The following is a 19,759-nucleotide window of genomic DNA, read 5'->3' on the forward strand; positions in this document are numbered from 1 at the left end:
ATGAAGATTGGTGGAACTTTGCCTTTTGTATTGTTTAGTATCTGTTTCGCGTATTAGAGTCCAACAATAGTCGCTCATCATGCCTTCATCCCAAAATCCTTGGTATCGTCTTTCAATGTTGGCTAGATCTTGGTGTAACCGCTCTCCCTGTTCGTCGCTCGTATCACCCAAGTTTTCGGAAAAAAAATCGAGATGGGAATGCAGAAAATGCATCTTTAGAGACATCCGAGCTCCAATATTGCGATAATTTTCCAACATATCGCCAATAATTTCCTCAAAATTAGGGGATTTGTGATTACCAAGAAAGTGGTGAACGATATTTTGAAAAGATGCCCACGCGGCTGCTTCATCGGGCGTTAAACATTTTGTAAATTCTTTATCAGCCATTAGTTTTCTAATATCAGGTCCGACAAATATTCCTTCTTTGATTTTTGCATATGACAATTTAGGAAACAACTTGACTAAGTACTGAAAAGCCGGTCCTTCACGGTTTAACGCTTTGACGAAGTTCTTTATAAGACCAAGTTTAATGTGAAGAGGTGGTAGGAAAATGTCTTGTGGATTTACAAGTGGTTCAGCGGAGATGTTTTGCTGTCCAGGCTCATATTGAGTACGACTTTGCCATTCTTTCCTCACATAATGATGTTCAGTTGCGCGGCTATCCCAAAAGCATAAGAAACAACAAAATTTGGTGAATCCAGATTGCATCCCAGTTAAGATGCCAATAACCTGTTGAAATAATATAAAAAATAAGTGTTTTCGATTTAATTGGAATTAATGCTTATACCTTTAGATCACCACATATTTTCCATTTATGATCATTGTATTTGATGAGGCACAGGATCTTCCGTATTGTTTCGTAGCATTCCTTCGTTTGTACTGCATGAGCAATCGGAATAGATGGTTTGTTATTCCCGTTGTGGAGAAGAACAGCTTTTAGGCTGTATTTGGAACCATCAATGAATAAACGCCATTCGTTTCGATCGTAGGGTGCATTCATTTCATTAAATAAACCATTAATATCGTTACAGAAACTTATGTTGTCTTCTTTTTTGAAGAACGGTCGAAGTGCCTCATTTCTGTTTCTGTATACAGTAACTTTTGTTCGAGAGTCTAGATTTTTCCATTGCTGCAGCCGTGATCCTAGCAACTCTGCTTTTTGTTTGGACAAATTCAAATCACGAATCAAATCGCTTAGTTCATCTTGCAAAATTAAATGTGGCCCTTCCATGACAAAGTCGCTTTCACTGCTCGGGGGTGATGGAGTTAAATTTTCCAGGACGTTTGCACTTATACTTCGATAAACTGGCAATTGATCATTAGCAGTACGTGGAACTGGCTTGGATACTGATGATACATCAGGATAATTATATTTTGCTAATTTTTTTGCATTTATACCCGTAACTTTCATCAAACAAAAGTAGCAATCATCTTTATGGTTTTTAGGTTCTCTCCAGAGCGCTGGCATTGAAAAGGAAAAGTACTCACGTTCTCCCGATGACCACTTATACAGCTTTGTTTTGCATGCATTACAAATAAATTTCGGTATCCATGACTTATGACTGTCTGCTACTCTGAAACCAAAGTAGTGCAGATACGCATCTTTGAGCGCATTTGTTATTATTTTGCCACTTTTTTTAATCATATAACCACCACAAACGTGACAAAAACACTTTAGATCAACTTTGCAACACTGTCTCTGCATTTTTATTTTTATATAATGGTTTTGATGGTTTAGAATATATTTTAATTCTGAGTCTTAAACTATTTTACATTTGCTTATATACTAAATCTTAAAACTACCCTTACCTAAACGTAACTATACTTGTAAGTGCGTTTGTGTATCTAATGTTAGACAAAGGACTAATTTTAATGTCTTCTTAGTTTATTCTATTGTTTGCTTCTATTGTTCTATTTGAATAACTTTCACTTGGTCTTTCTTCGCTACACTCTTCACTTCGCTAAATAAAAAGCTGTTGGGGTTTTTCTTAAAACGTTATAATTGTTCAAGTTCACTCTACACAGCTTCTATTACTTTAATTATTACACTTTAATTAAAAACTTCAAAAACAAACGCATATGTTTAAAGGAATTAGATATAAATGTTGTGTATATATAACTATACAAAAGGAGCGCGTCCGCGGTTGCCGGCTAATAATGATTGACTGACGAATGCCATATATAATTGTTGACGATGGTAGTGTATGCGCGTTGGCGCCTTTCCATTCGCCGCGCACGGCTGCGCATAAGGATTTCGCCGCCGTATAAATTATGAAGGAGGCGGCTTAAACACTATTGATTCTATTGTTTGTTTGTTCAAGGGCATTGCTTGAATATTAAGAAACCATCTGTTTTGTATGAGGGTTGTTTATACTTATCTTTCCTCAAGTGGACTGTATGTGTGTGTATGTGTGATAGGTTTAGGTACCTTATCCTGTTTGTTTTGTAAGTATGTATGTTTGACAATATTATCTTAAATTCTAGTGGACTGTATAAATTTACTTATTTTAGAGCGGCGTAGTTATATGTTCATACTTTTATGAACATTCTGCCATTTTTACTTACTTATCAAGCAGTACCACGATTTAAAAGCTGCTATAACAGCACAATGGTGCTATCATGCGAGATCTCGGAAACTAGAATCAATCTTGAAAAACTGAATGCAGATTCGAATTCAGCATATCAAATATAGTTAAGAATCGCTCTTATCTGCTCAGATCCAAAAGTTGACCTGAATTTGTAAACTTGTGATATTTTTGACAAACCATATAAAATATATATTTCCGCGCACCAGTATAGAAAAATCAAACCCCGCAGTAGTGAAAGGGTTAAAGACCGGAAATAAAACTAAAGCACATCCGTCAATCAAAACAGGTTAAAAAAACTCTGCGATAAGCAAGCGATTCATTTTTTTCATGGTCCTTTTTTGAAAACGCAGGTTTCCATTAGGAAAAATTTGCAAACTCGTTTCTTTCTTTGCGAAACAGCCCTTTAATAATAGATACATTTTGTTTTTTTATTTTGTCTCTGCAACTCAAATATTGAAATTTATCATTTGTTTCATAGCATTACGTGCAAAAGCGTAATTTCACACCTATATGCGGAACACGCATTTAAGTTAAATTTTTAGTTTAGTTATTAAAAAATTTATTCAGACCAATTCTAAATATTCTCGCGGAATTTTGTTCTCACGGATTTTTTTATTCCCGCGGAAAAATTCCTCCAATTCTTTTCTCCTAGGGAGAAGAAAAATTTGGGAATAGTAATTTCGAATTTTCGAAGTCAGCTGTTTTGTCAATTGAAATTTCGTGGCGCATTTCTTATTTTGTTTAAAAAGTTGAATTATTGTTGCGAATTTGTTTGAAATTAAGAAATAGGGTATAAACAATGCACATTATTGCATTTCATGTGGTATTCACTGAAATGAGTAATGAATTGGTGCCTCAGCAACATCAACAGAGGAGAATAAGAAAAAGACGGCGGGATAACACAAATCCGCCGGAGTTGCCTGTTTTCATTCTGCAAAGCAATTTTCTGGCGGCCACGTCGAGTTGAGTTCGCCTTTCCCCATATGCCAAAATCTACTTAAGCCTTCTTAAAAAATCCTTGCGCAATTTCTGGGTGGCTGCATCAAATATACAAAGAGCTCTTCCGTTGCTTATGATATACTTTTCGACTTAAAATAAAGAATATTGTGGTTGTTGTTGTTGTTGTATTAACAGTGAGAATATTGTGGTAGAATGTAAATGCATATTTTAGCACAAATTTGTACAAATAAGTGTTCTTTCTTAAAAGAACGAATTTCCTTAAACTATTTTCATGCAATCCCCATTAATTTAACTAGTGAAAAAACTCCTATGAAATGGCAAAGAAATCTCACTCTCCCTCAAATTCATAATACCTACTTTTCTCCCATAACCGGTTTCCTCTTTTTCGAACATTGTTCAGAATAGGAGGTGTTTAGCTCACAGTCCCAAATATATTTGCCCCCCTCGTAACATAATTCACTACCACCCACACATATTTGCAGTCACTAGCTCACAGGCATGTGTGAGTGGTATTACGTATGTGTAATTTACATTTACCGCTGTGAGCCCGCGGTATAGCAACTTTGTTGCCGGGAAACCCAACGAAGGTGCTGTATCGCGGGTTCATAGGCTTTGTTGCAAAGAGGTTCGTCCTGTTTTCAATCCAGCAGCCAGCGAAGCTACACGGTGTCATCTCACGTCACGTAAGAGCTCATTTTTTGTAAGCCATACTTTTATATTCACAACTTTTGTTAAAGAAATCTCTCTTAACACTTGTTGGTTTTTTCCCTCAAAATATTGTAATAAACAGCTTTATATTGTCAGTGAATTAATCGAACTCCTTTTGTGTGTTTATTTCATTTCTTCCTTTTTATTCCGCCTAAATAATCCTCGAACAAATACGTGGGTGCGCGCCGTTGCCACCACGGTCCATCTGCGCCGAAAATAAGAGAACCCGATATTTTACAATACAGTCCACTCCACTCCTTTAGAGAACATCGAAGAAGCAGTTCATTATAATCGTGATAATATAATAATCAGCGTTTGCACACAACAACCTTTTGGCAACACCAACATCAACAACAACGACATCCACAAACTACAGATTCTCACTACGGATCAACAATTAATCAAAAGGTACGTGGTTTATTCCGTGCTAGGTAGTGTTTTTTTTTTTTTTTTTTTGTTAATAAAAACCTCAAAATAAAATTATAAATTGTTGTAGTGGTTCTTTCTATTAAATCGTGCAAGTGATTGTTTTTTGTGAAGCGAGGTCTTATTTTGTGCAAAATTGGAAAAAGCGATTAACGCAGTTATTTAAAGTTTGTGCATCACGCCTTGTGACTATCCGGAACAATCCTCCACCCGGGGTAAGATTGTCCGGACACAGCTCAAGGTAGCACAACACTGCTCGAAAGGTTAACATAACCTAAAACACCGCTTTGCCCCATTTTTTCTATTTTCCTTTTCCATAATTTTCATTTCACATATTTAAATTTTGATTTGTTAAGTTATTTAAACCCAACTTTAATTTAATTTACTTGCACAAAGTCAATTAAATAAATTTTTCCACAAAATCACTCGCATTTACACCGGCAGTACGACTGCAATTTATTTTGTTTTTACAGTGCAAAGTACACTTATTTTTAAACTGCACATATTGTTGTTGTTTGGGTGGCCAATAGGCTTATTCCTTGTACAATTATTTAAAAAATTGAAGAATTATTATTCTCACTTGCGGCAATACACAAATCAGTTTTGACTGATAATTTTGTGATATAAAAGCTCGGCGGCCACCGTGGTGTGATGGTAGCGTGCTCCGCCTATCACACCGTATGCCCTGGGTTCAACTCCCGGGCAAAGCAACATCAAAATTTTAGAAATAAGATTTTTCAATTAGAAGAAAATTTTTCTAAGCGGGGTCGCCCCTCGGCAGTGTCTGGCAAGCGCTCCGATTGTATTTCTGCCATGAAAAGCTCTCAGTGAAAACTCATCTGCCTTGCAGATGCCGTTCGGAGTCGGCATAAAACATGTAGGTCCCGTCCGGCCAATTTGTAGGGAAAAATCAAGAGGAGCACGACGCAAATTGGAAGAGAAGCTCGGCCTTAGATCTCTTCGGAGGTTATCGCGCCTTACATTTATTTTTTTTTAAAAGCTCACAGTCCTTGGTTAAATTACCAAAAGGTCCGTAACGAGTGTTTCGTTTTTCTTGTCACTTACACTATTTTTCACTAGCCATTACTTATTGGCTTAGACAATTCATCAGCAAATCTGCATTACCACATTCTTTAACAATTACGTGTGTGCGCGCCGTAGCCACCACGAAATTGTCCCACTTAGCACACAAGCCTCAATACAGTCCTTTTTTCACTTTAGCGATAACTAATCGGCTTACACAATTAATTGGTAAATTTATGTATACATACGCTTACACCAAATCTTTTCACTTATCTTATTATAACTTCCAAGTTTCGGTCCTTTGGCAACATTTTCACTCACTACTCTCTGCAAAGGCCATTTCTTTTTAGTTTTTTTATAAATTTATCGGTTTTCATTTTTATACACAATGGAGACCTATACACTCCAAGCAGATGCAGTGACGGAGTATGAAAATGACTTCCACGATACGTCACCTTCACAACACAGTAAACACTCCCTAATATACCAAAGGGATGAGTTAAAAATTCTGTGTGAAACTACGAAGATGACATACGAAAAGCTCGTAGGTTCATAAGAGCTTGAGTCAAAGGACCTATCAGCTATCAAAAAGAAGCATAAAATGTGCTATTTCAGCTTCCTAAAGTGTAAGGCGACAATAGCTGAGCTTTTGGAAGAATTTGAAAAAAAAAGAAAAAAGTAGAAGTCTCAGATAATATGGAATATCATGTGCGCCTGCCAGCGTGTGATACGGATATTTTCAAGGGAGACTATATTTCATGGCCGTCCTTTAGGGACATGTTCACTGCCATATATATTAATAATAGTAAACTCCATGCAGTACAAATCTATACTATTTAAGGCAAAAAACCCAAGGAGAGGCCAAAGAAATAGTGAAACGGTGTTCCTTAACGACAGACGGTTTCAATACAGCGTGGAAAAATTTATGTGACCGATACGAAAACAAACGTATCTTGGTCAATGCCCAATTAAAATTTCTTTTTAGTTTAAAAGCAGCTGAGAGTGAATGCGGTAGCTCCATTAAAAAACTGCAACGTGAAATAAACAATTGTATCTCAGCGCTTCAATATCACAAGATTGACATATCAAACTGGGATGCAATTCTAACGTATTTGTGCTCCACAAAACTGCCAGACACCACACTGGCTCTATGGGAACAAACCATAGAAAATAAAAGAGAAATTTCAAAATTGGCAGACATAGATAAATTCTTATCCAGCAGATTCCAAACGTTGGAAACTGTCGTAGATATAAGAGGGGATACGGTTTCAAAACCCTCTAAGCCACAAGCTTCTCGTTCCTCGGCAGATACATCGTCGAAACGATTGGGGTCGTATCAGGCTAGTGTAGCTAATCCCACGTGCACGATGTACAAAAGTTCTGCACATCGAATCGCAAAATGCGAAAAATTTCTGCGCTTAACGCCAAATAAACGGTTTCAGCACATTAAAAGCATTCGCGGATGCTTAAACTGCCTTTCGGCTGGACATACTGTCACAAAGTGCCCTAGTCAAGTGAACTGTGCCACATGTCATTTAAGACACAATACGCTGCTTCACATTCCGAATCAGCCCAAATTCGGTTGATACGATCGGAGCATCAACGTCAAGGGATACTTAAACGCGTCGCAATGCTGAAGAAGAAAACAGTTCGATTAATAATGTGAACTCATGCTTCGCAAATACAAGTAAAGGAGTGCTATTAGGGACAGCACAGGTAAATATTCATTTAAATGGTGTTGACTATTGGGCGAGAGCCCTAATAAATCTGCCAACTAAACGCATGCATGTCCAAGTTTCGGGCATCAATAATACAATGTCTGCACAAGTAAAAGAAGCGTGCAACATACAATTGCGGTCACCAACAGACCCATTAATCGAGATCAATACGATCATGCTGGTTTTACCACAATTAACAGGGAATCTTCCAACTTGCCAAATAAACGCAATGACTAGGCAAGCATTCCCTGACTTAGTACTGGCTGACAAAAGATTCTTTGTCAATGAGCCAGTCGATCTAATTCTGGGCGGAGACATATACCCCTAAATTATGTTAGGCGGCATTAGGAAAGATGTGCTAAACGCATTAATAGCACAGGAAACGGTGTTCGGCTGGATTTTGACAGGCCGAACAGTGCGGTTGATACAAATAAAACTCTGGTTTCATATTTCAACGAGGTTACTTTAGATAAACAACTGGCAGCCTTCTGGGAGATAGAGGAAATTCCAAAGAACAGGAGCATGAATAACGATGACACTTACTGCGAAGAGCTATACAAATCCACAACAGTTCGGAACAACGATGGCAAATACGTAGTATCTTTACCCTTTAGGAAAGAGTTTAGCTTAGGCCCCTCATTGAGAAGTGCGTGTTCTCAATTCTATCGCAACGAGACACGACTTGCGAAAAACCCAGTCCTTCAAACGGAATACAATAGAGTTGTATCCGAATATGAAACCTTATTGCATATGCAACAGGTCAGTAATATCCCGCCAGCCTCAACCGACTGTTACTTCCTCCCTCACCATGCTTTATAAAGGAGGGAAGTACAACAACAAAAGTCAGAGTCATATTTAATGCATCTTGTCCTAACACTAATGGCAAAAGTCTAAATGATGCCTTATATCCAGGGCCGATTCTTCAATCCGACCTAACAATCGTTATACTACGTTTGCGGCTGTTCAAGTACGTATTTAACAGCGACATAGAAAAATATACCGCCAAATATGGTTTAATGAAAATCAAATAAAATTCCAGCGAATTGTATTTCGCAACTGCCCCAAGGATCCAATCAACCTTTATGAACTGAAAACAGTAACATTTGGAGTGAATTGCGCTCCCTACCTTGCGATTCGAACACTATACCAACTGGCTGATGACGTGGAGACCTCGCATCCAATGGCAGCAGATATCTTGCGAAATTGTATATACGTTGATGACGTACTCCCCGGTAGACACAGCATCGAAACTGCGATAAGGGCAAGGGATCAGATATCATCGGCATTGCAATCGGCAGGTTTCGCATTGCGAAAATGGACGTCCAACTGCAAGAAAATTCTGCAGGATATACCGAAGCAGCATTTATTAACAGAGGACTTCCTAGAGTTTGAAGTTACGAGTACGGTTAAAGCTCTAGGCATTAAGTGGAACGCGCATTCCGACCTATTCTATTTTACTGCTAAACCTAAACAGCGGCGAAATACATATACTCAGCGATGCTTCGGAAAAACATATGCAGCCACTGTTTTCCTGAGGGTTGAGACAAAGGATCGAGTATTCACCAATCTGTTAATTGCAGGTCAAACTATATGCCCAGGTCAAAACTATATCATTGCAACGACTGGAACTCTGCGGCGCAGTCCTACTTGCAGAAATCATAGAGTCGTCCATAGAAAATATGCAACTTTCCAATATTAAAGTAACCCTTTGGACAGATTCGACTATAGTACTGGCATGGATCCGAAAGCCCCCATGTTCGTGGTCAACGTTTGTGGCACATCGAATAACGAAAATCGTCGACAAAGTTGGAGACAAAGTATGGCGGCATGTAGACTCCGCGTCAAATCCTGCAGATTTGGCGAGCAGAGGTCTCCTCGCTCTAATCGACAATCCTTTGTGGTGGCAGGAACCTTCTTGGCTACAAGAAGACAACGAAAATTGGCCAACACAAGAAGAGCATTATAACACAAATATCGAATAACTTTGATATTCTGGATAGGTTTTCCGATCTACCAAGGGCTTTGCGGGTAATATCCTATATTCTTCGGTTTTTCCAGAAAACACACCCAAAAACTAAAGCCTCCTTTAAAAGGGAATCTCATTCGATAGCCCCTGACGAAATAGAAAAAACAACACGAAGATTGATAACAATATGCCAAAGGCAACATTATCAAGAAGAGTACGCAAATTTGAAGTCAGGAAAGCTAATAAATGGTTGGAGTGAGATTTTACCCCTGGACCCATATATAGACGAAGAAGGCATTATTGGAACTGGGGGGCGGACTGGGGCATTCCATAACGAAAGTCATCCCATTATCCTTCCTTACACTTGCAGGTTATCCAGACTTATAGTTCTATCCTCTCATGAGACCACCCTGCATGGAGGGAACCAGATGATGCTACGTCATATCCGCACTCAGTACTGGATCCCACGCGTTAAATTCATGATAAGGTCTGTTATCCACAACTGTAAGGTCTGTACTATTTACAGGAAGCGGACACAAACGCAATTTATGGGGATCCTTCCGAAAGAGCGCACCACCTTTACTAGGGCCTTCACCAACACTGGGATAGATTTCGCGGGACCATTTGATATAAAATCCTACCGAGGGAGGGGATGCCGAATTTCAAAAGGATATGTTTGTCTGCTTTTGGATTAAAGCTATCCATCTAGAAGCGACAAACGACCTTAGTACCGGTCCTTCCTAGCTGCGTTCGCCAGATTTGTATCCAGACGGGGCTGCCCGAAAAACGTTTACTCCGGCAATGGTACTAACTTTGTCGGAGCTTCGCGATCTTTACGATCCGAGTTTAAAGCATTTCTGCGCGAAGCAAGGGACGGAACGTTGAATAAATATAGCCATCACATTTTAGAATGGCATTTTATACCGCCAAGCGTTCCTCACATGGGAGGTTTGTGGGAAGCGGGGGTAAAAAGTTTTAAGACCCATTTTAAAAATATCGCGTCCGATCATAAATATACTTTTGAGGAGTTTACTACCCTCTTATGTCGAATTGAGGCCTGCCTCAACTCTAGGCCCCTCAGTCCCTCATCCAACGACCCTTCCGACCTGGAGCCGCTTACTCCAGGCCACTTTCTCGTAGGTGGGCATCTTTAAGCTGCACCTGAACTCGATTGTAGTGAAAATCCTGCCTCAATCGTCAATCGATGGCAAAAAATGAAGGCCTTGCACCAGACAGTTTGCAAAAGATGGAAATCGGAATATCTCACCGAGATCCAGAAACGGTAAAAGTGGAAACATCCACAGTCGAACTTAAAACCCGGGGATCTAGTCGTCATAAAGGAGGATAACCTCCAACCAAACGAGTGGAGAATGGGGAGAGTCGTCAACACACACCCAGGTTCCGATTACCGTGTACGTGTTGTTGACGTCCATACAATGAAGGGACAAATTACGAGACCAATCGCGAAATTGGTAGTACTTCCGCCCAACGACAAGGAAAATGAACTTTAATAGTCCATATTCCTTTATCCCAAATAACCCAGCTTTCGTTCATCCCGAACAAGGCCTACACACAGATAACCCCGCTCTCGTTCCCCGGAACGAGGCCAACATACCCTAACGCAGATTCACTATCTGCCACAGAATCCGCAATTAAATTAGCAGTTAAATCCTCAAAGAAATTTATTCATATCGTCACCAGAATATCCAGCGACTCAAAAAATATTCAAATATAAATAAAGTCGAAAATTAAGAAAATAAGAAAATAAACCGCACAATATTCCACTTCCTCAAACCCTAAAAATTCCACTTCGAATTCTCTTAGCAATATTCAACTTCTGTTTTCCTATCATATCCCACTTTCAACTAACGCCCTTTTAAGAATGAACTGGAAAGGTAAATTTCAATATATATGAGATTCGTTGTTAAAATTTGAAAACTCAAAAGGGTTGCATAAAATTCCAAATAAATAGCTCGAAACAATCGAATTTCTCACGAAAATGTTTACAAATAAATTAACTTGTCCTCTTGTCAAAGCAACATTAGCTTAAATAACGAACATTTGTCAACAGCCCCAAAAGGTATTACTTTTTTTCAAAACATTTTACACCAGACAGCATTCTTTGAAAATTTTAATCAAAACAAAAAAAAAAAAACCATTCAAATTTCATACCGTGTATGATTACAAACAATCAAAAGCTGCCAGAGCAAACTGTCATCGAACGTGTCGTTAACTCGGGCACACTCATACCATCAGAGCCGAATCAAAAACTTTATTACTTTTGCAAGAATTAGCCCGTTCAGCAGATCATCAGCCACACATACAGGAACATGCATTCACTCTTTCAGTAGCCTATCTTAGATCACATCCAAAGCACTATCCTATTTAGGCTTTAATTCGTTTTATTTTGAAGGTCATATCGTATTTCGAGCTTTTGACAGAACATGCCAATAATAAATTATTTTATAAATATATACATATTTAAGCTAGATCTGATGCATATGGTACGTTGGCCAAATTGCCTACAGCTCCACCAGACAGCTTTGATGATCCAGCTTTATTGGCAGCCTCCTGCACGTCCTGCTGAGTAACAGCATCGATGGCCGCCAATAAAGCATCAATGCTATGTACTTGTTTAGTGTGTACTGCCTGGAGAGTAATTTGTCTGATCAAAGAACTATCGGTAGCATAACTCTCCAATAAGGCAGCTTTCAATACAGCCTTACCACGATTGACATCATTGGATGATACTGAGCCTGATTTCAAAGCGCGTGTTAGTACATCTACGGCCTTGCCAATATGTTGGGAATCAGCAGATACTACAAATCCAAAAGGACCCGCATCTGCATCTGAAGCATTAAGGGTGGCAAACGAAGCTGGTGCATCAGAAATGACGCCTTACAATGCTTTACTGAATGAACCATTAAAATTACCACGTTTGGTAGCAGCACCAGCATCTACAGCTTTTGCAAGACAGCAAATGCTAGAGCTTCCTTCTGATTCACTAGCGAACCACCTTGCATTAAACGTCCATCAAATATTTTATCATTCTTAAAATATTATTATGAGCTATGGGATAAACTTATATCCAACAGCTTGCTGCACATCAATAAATAGTCGTTATCACACGCGAAAGCGTGAACTTCCTGCATACACGCGATGAAAATTTCCCTGAACGCCTCGTTAATAAAATGTCTGACCAATTGAATCTCTATCCCATAAATACATCACACCCAGAATTTATCATAACACCTCTAATAACAACTCAATACCCAACACAACAATATCGAAATTTGGTTTCATACCAAATAAGGAACTAATCAAATTGAATCCCTGGCAAATCGTTTTAGAAACATGTCAAGCATTCCTTGGCAATTTAGAAATGGAACAAATAGCTACCGTACTAAAAGTGCATACGAAATTAGCCAGCAGCACTGAAAAATTATATTGAATTATTAACGCCAATGGCTATTGACTTAGTAAATCAAATTCAAATTGCTTCGACTACAATGAAACATGTTACCGCAGTAAGTAAATACGTATCATCACCATACGATGGTCGGCGTATAGCAGCTGTAGGTTTGTTTTCGCGTTTAGCGCCGTTGAAGCCATGTAGGGAGATATCTTCAGTCATTATATTGCACTTAAGTTCAGAACTGAGGGATCCTAACGCAATAGCGGGTGTTATCAGCATATAGGGTTTAGGTTATGTGGGTAGTTTGACTGAGCATGATATTGGAAAGTATACAGAGGCTGCAGTTACGACATTACGTGAGGGTATGGATGATACGGCTGGTGATTGTCTTATAAATATACCATTGGAGAGTATGCGTGGTTTAGCGCGAATTTTACAAACGTTGCCTAGCGATCGTTTGGAATCATTTCATGTCTCATTGGCTATACGTATACGCCCACTTTTTGGTAGTTATTCAATTGAAATACGCGAAGCACTGATTATTTTGTTTGGTGATTTGTGTGAGTCCAAACAAGCGCATGATACGAATGGCAACATATCACCAAATTCCGCGTCTACAGAAGCATTACACGAGCAATTGATTACAATTTTTTTCCCGATTTTATTACATTTCAGTGAAGGCGAGGCGACTATAATGCGAACACGCAAAGGTACCTTAAGCAAGGTTTGTGGTGTATTAAATGCACCAAAAGTAAATGAGATTGCGCAGCGACATCTTATTGATCATGGGCAATTAAATTATGGCGTTTCATAGTCGATTTTGTTAAATTAATTGCTAGGGATTTACCTAACCACATACAAGATTTCATTGATTCGCAATACCCAAATTACGTAGTCAGTGGGCCGAAGTGCATGGAAGCGCTGCAATTGTTATATGCATCCTACATAACTTTCTTCCCGAACGCAATAAGTGTGCACATAAATTATTGTTCCATGGTATATCTATCCATATATATTAGAATCTACAAAGAAAAACAAGAAAAGAAAGGAAAAAGGTTAAAATTAGTAAAATTTACTATATGAACAGTAACTATACTCACCGCATGTCGTAGATGAATGACGTTTCCTCATTCAGGAAATGAAAAAGTGTAGCAAACGTTAAAAAGTCTACACTACATTCCTGACAGAAAGTGCACTGCATTATCGACGTTAAAAGCTTCGCACACTAAACACATTATGCACGACAACATTCCAATTAAATAAATAAATTAAAGAGTTAAAATTCTAAGAACACCAAATTTCACGAACTACAGCATTATCAACAGTACTCTTTGATAATGCTGGTGAATAGTTAAAACGAACTATTGTAATAGGTTTTCAGCCAGGTTTCGAACCGTTCCTTGTGGTGGCAGGTCCCTTGCTGTGAAAACAAAGTTCACCACAAATCTAAAATAAATTTTAGAAATACGTCGGCGACATCTACCGACATAAATCGAATTATAAACTGTGGTCAATGTGCTAAAGCACCAGCCACATAGCATGGATGAGTGCTAAATCCGTTTTTTCTTCGTCTCTTCGCGCACATAAGTATTTACTTATGGCATTTAATCGTTTATTTCAATTAAATTTTCCGTTTCTTTCGCGAAAATATATGGGATATATTTGTTTTTACCCCACCCAAACACCATTGGCCACCCAACAACCCTAATACGACCATAAAATTAAACGCTTCCATTTCCAGAAATTACTGGATTCAATTTGAAGCGCTCCAAAACGGAGGCACGCGCCAATTCGTTCACCATCGCGTGCCGTTTATGCAACAAGCCTCACGGAGTGAGATTGTGTCCGATATACCGGCGTATGTCGACCGAAGCGCGTCTACGCGAAGTACTAATACATAAATATTGCCCAAATTGTTTGTCGCCATTTCACCGCCTTGAGATATGCCCCAGCAAGGATCGATGCCGACGCTGTAATGAGCAACATCATACGACGCTCCATATCGACGACGACCAGCCGCTGCCAACGCACGGTGATAACGATGACGACGATGCTAGCTCAGATGGAGTACTCTCCATCCATGTTGCTGAGCAATACAAGTCATGGGCACAGCAGGTCGAAGAAGAAGAGGAAGAAGAGGCTTGCCAATGAGGCAGAGATAAACCCGACGATACAAAAAGGCGGCATAGAGATGCAGCGATTTCGACCACCGCTACGCCACGAGAGACGTGAGTCCCGTTCGAGTATGCACGGCCCTTTGGTGCGCCCACAAAACGGGGATGGCGCGGATACACGTCCTTTTCGCCCATCGCACCGCCCTACTGGTAAACAGCGTGACGACGCGGAACCGCGTCCGTCCCGCTCGTCACGTTAATTTGCTGGGAGGGCGGCCTCGATTAAAGTACGCAACAACCACAAAGCTCTCCTTCGGAAACGTCAAGCTCCTACGAGCTTCAGGAGCGGGCGACTCCGGGATACACTAGTGGCACCAACCATAACGCGATCAATTATCGCCATTGCGCCGACGACAATAGTCCGCATTGAAGCCGGAGGCCGTTTTCATTTGGTCCGCGCCCTTGTAGACGCGTGCGCTCCCACCACAATTATAGATGCCAATTTGGCAAAGGATCTCCGCCTAGACGCACCAACACAGCGTACCATTTGCGGTGCACGGTAATATTGAGAGGGAAGTATGGGGTGGCTGGGAAAGTTACAACCCAAGCCACTGTAGTGGCGAACTATGCCAGGATTAACCCAACGGCGAATATGGATTCGTCGATATCTGCCCCAGTTCAGTTTATGAAGCTGCCCGATCCGACGTTCTACCGCTCATCACCGGTGCTGTTTACTTTGGGTGCCGACGATTACGTCAATATAATGGTCGGCGGTTCACCCTCCGCGACTGTCAGCGGGCTGCTCAACCAAGCCACGATTTTCGGCCTAGTTGTGTCTGGAGCCCACCCAATATAGATATTTTGTAATTTTCAACGCGCATACTCTTATATATCTTTAAGTAAATATTGCACGGAACTAAAAACCACGTACTTTACTTAAAAATTTCCTTTCTCTTTCCACAGGAGAGCGCAACGTGAGATCAATCACACGGCGTCTGCATCTGCACATCGACGCATCGCCTTACGGGCGTGCGATGACATGATGTTCCTTGATTTCTCTCTTTTTCTTTGTTGCTTACGGCAAGGGGGCCGGTATGTTTAGGTCACAGACCTAAATATATTTGCCCCTCCTCGTAACATAATTCACTGCCACCCACACATGTTTGCAGTAACTAGCACACAGGCATGTGTGAGTGGTATTACGTATGTGTAATTTACATTTACCGCTGTGAGTCCGCGGTATAGCAACTTTGTTGCCGGGAAACCCAACGAAGGTGCTGTATCGCGGGTTCATAGGCTTTGTTGCAAAAAGGTTCGTCCTCTTTTCAATCCAGAGAAGCTACACGGTGTCATCTCACGTCACGTAAGTGCTAATTTTTTGTAAGCCATACTTTTATATTCACAACTTTTGTTAAAGAAATCTCTCTTAACACTTGCTGGTTTTTTCCCTCAAAATATTGTAATAAACAAGCTTTATATTGTCAGTGAATTAATCGAACCCCTTTTGGTGATTTTATTTCATTTCTTCCATTTTATTCCACCTAAATAATCCTCGAACAAATACGTGGATGCGCATTTGTACAGGAGGAAAGGGAGAAGTGAAAAAACTCACAAGGAATTTTTATTTAGAATACGAGGAATGGGAGAAGGGAAAAACCCCGCACGGAATTTTTGTTTAGAATTGGCTGATAGTCTTTCGCCAGACAAAACAACTGAAAAAGACGCTTTTCCCAATGATGTAGAGGATAGCCAGTTCAGTGACGAGTGGTCTACCGCGAATGGGGAATAGTTTCCATGCCCTGACATCGTAAGTGATGTGGTCTTGGCAGAGCAAAGGACATAATTGAATAATATGAACAGAAAATCAAGCAAATGATGAAAATAGTTTCCCGTAGTATGATGGTAGCTACTGGGTTATATATTCGAAGCTTTATATGAATAAACGTCCCTATATGCATGTGCTTGTAGAAATTCCTTAGTCGTTAATTAAAAAGGGAAAGGAATATACTGTAGCGAATATTAGCAGTTTCGATAAGTCACTATGCTGCTAGTAAATAAATGCGCAAAAACAGCGAAGTAAGCAGCCACACATACATGTAAACAGCAAAGCTAAGAGCGAAGAACAAAGAGAAAACAGACACACATACATGTACACAGCAATAAACGGCCCATATTACATAGCCATATATACACATCTGCATTGAAGGCAACAGTGTGAGGTCATAAGAGCTCAGATGTTATTACAAATACATGTTAACAACAGCTAAGAGTGCAGAAGTTATTACTCACACATATACACGCATATAACAAAAGACAAACTTGATTATGAGCAAAGAAATGAGAAATAAATAGGCAACTGTTCGAGAAGGTCTAGACACTGGGGCAAGTAGGCGAACGAGGCATCAGAGGGTATAAAAGCGGCGCAAGCTGAAGAAGAGTCAGTCAGTTTGATTCTAACACGTTATCAGTGCAGTACGCGAGCAATCTAGTTGTGAAGTACTACTAGCAAAGTAATGTAAAAAGACATTTTTCTATACTGAATATTTGAAAATTAATTGAATTAAAGATCCAGTAGCTCAAAGTGGAGTTGGAGAACCGTGGGTTGACTACAAAGGGTAATAAATCCGAACTTCAAGCACGACTTCAAGAGGTTATGGAGTCGGGAGGAATTAATGTGGAGGAGTATGTGCCTGATGGGGACGAGACATTGGATAAAAATGGAAGATACGAGCGGCACTGTCATCGCAGATACTTGAAGGATGCTATTCCGGAGTACAATTCAACCGTCCAATCACTTCCATATCTTCTCCGAAGGTAAAATCCCCAACGTTTGATGGTTTTGTTCCTTTCCAGGTATGTAAGCTCTAATTTGAGAAGACGTCAGCAGCGAACAACTGGAATGCCAAAGATAAAGTTGCTGCATTGTTCGTAGTGTTAAAAGGACCTGCTGCTGGGATCTTACGGACAATTTCAGAGGGAAACCAAACAACTACAAAACATTGATGGGCGCTCTAGAAAGGCAATACGGAAGCGAATACATGAAGCAGATACACCAAACAGGATTGCAAAACCGTCACCAGAAAGCTAATGAGACTATGCAAGAGTTTGCTTCGGATGTTGAAAAGTTGGCTCATTTGACAAAAGCGGACGCACCCGTGGAATAAACCGAAAAGGTAAAGATTCAAAGGTTTATCAATGGAATACGGGATGTTGAAACAAAACCTACATTCGCAGAAATGGTACCAAAAATTGACTCAGGAAACTTCCTCACAAAGCTCATCGTGTGAAAGTAGAAAGGCCAAACTGGATAGACACAACTTTGGAAGCACTCAAGGGATCGCAAAGAAAAACGCTGGAGTTCTCAAACGTTTAAAGTGCAGCAACCCAGGTGACATTGCACGTCATTGCAGCACCGGTCCAAGTAGTTCCAACTCGGCTGGTCTTAAACACAAAGCTGAAACAGATGACCAAATTTCCAAACCCACTCAACCGTTGATTTAGTCAACAAGAAGATAAGACCACTGCATGGAGCAAGATTGCGTACTGCCACAGGAAAGGTCCTCGGAGAAGTGGCATGTGAAGTAGCAATTGGGAACGTCACGGTACTACACAATTTATACTAAACATAGTCTTATATACATATTTACTTAAACTTTACATACCTACATATCTACATACAAATCGACACAAATATGTATCTTCATATTTGTGTTGATTTGTGACGTCTGTGGGAAATGCAGTATCAGCAAATTTGCCTAAATAAATGTGAAACGCAAATTTGGATTAGTCGCACGGTACACACACATATGTATTAAGTAGTGGGAATTGCGCTATCAGCAACAATTAAAAAATGCGCTGTTTTGTGTGAATTAAAGTTTAGACACATTTTGTCACAGGGTGGTTTACACGTTTTGGCATTGCAATTGTTGGCTGTTTACACTACATCTCCCTTCTTTTTTTTTAGAATGCTTATGCATTTGGCGAATGCATGAGTATTCTATTTTAATTAAAAGTTTTATTTAGTTAAATGTAAGTAAATTAATTCTATATTTTGTATTTTATGTTTACAAGTTGAAAATTTTCTTATTCTATTAATTTAAGTCTATTTTTGTGTATTATTATTTTCTTATTGTTTATGAAATCGCTATTTTCTATGTTATTGGAAAATTTTTGCTTATCATTATTTCCTATTCTATACGGGATTAAAGTGTAATTATTTTCGCTACCGATATTTTCTGCTCTGTAGGGCCTTTTGTATCTATTATCTAACTTATGACCTGCTGAATTTTTTACTAACACTAAATCTCCTATATTTATTTCCTTACTCTGAATATTTCTATCATAATGGTACTTTTGCCTTTCCTTAGCTTCTTGTACTAATCCATTAGCTCTTTGTTGTGCTATTTGTAACCTGATTTCAACGAGTTCGGACGTGTATCTAACTAGCTCCGTGCGATATTTGTAAATAAATTGAATTTAATGGTTTATGTGCAGTAGTAAAACAATATTTTGATTTTGCTTAGACACTATAATACGTGCGAGCGAGCAATGAATTGTTTTTTAATTCAAATATACACGAAAGCTCAAAAATAAAAATGTCGTGTGATAAGTGCAAATTAGCAATTAACAGAGAAACTGGAATACGGTGCGATGGTGTTTGCGGGAAGATTTTTCACCTAAAAACAAAGTGTTGTGGCTTAGATGAATATGCATCTACTGTGCTAAATCAAAATAAATTGTTAAGATTTATGTGTGACGACTGCGTTACATATATATATAATAGGTATAGATTCTGCAATGCGAAACATGCAAGCAGTGATAAACAAAAATGGTGCCCTATT

At 39.4% G+C, this 19,759-nt stretch overlaps 1 protein-coding gene and 1 pseudogene across 2 annotated transcripts in view; one reads left to right on the forward strand and one right to left on the reverse strand.

The window, feature by feature from the left end:
* The window catches only part of Grx1 (Glutaredoxin 1), a 95,569-nt gene that overhangs the window by 64,471 nt on the left and 11,339 nt on the right, over nucleotides 1-19,759 (forward strand). The window lies entirely within an intron of this gene.
* On the reverse strand, nucleotides 11,792-13,023 carry LOC137252752 (cytochrome b-c1 complex subunit 2, mitochondrial-like; annotated as a pseudogene).

This window comes from Eurosta solidaginis, chromosome 5 (genome assembly GCF_040869045.1).
Source record: "Eurosta solidaginis isolate ZX-2024a chromosome 5, ASM4086904v1, whole genome shotgun sequence".
Taxonomy (NCBI): domain Eukaryota; kingdom Metazoa; phylum Arthropoda; class Insecta; order Diptera; family Tephritidae; genus Eurosta; species Eurosta solidaginis.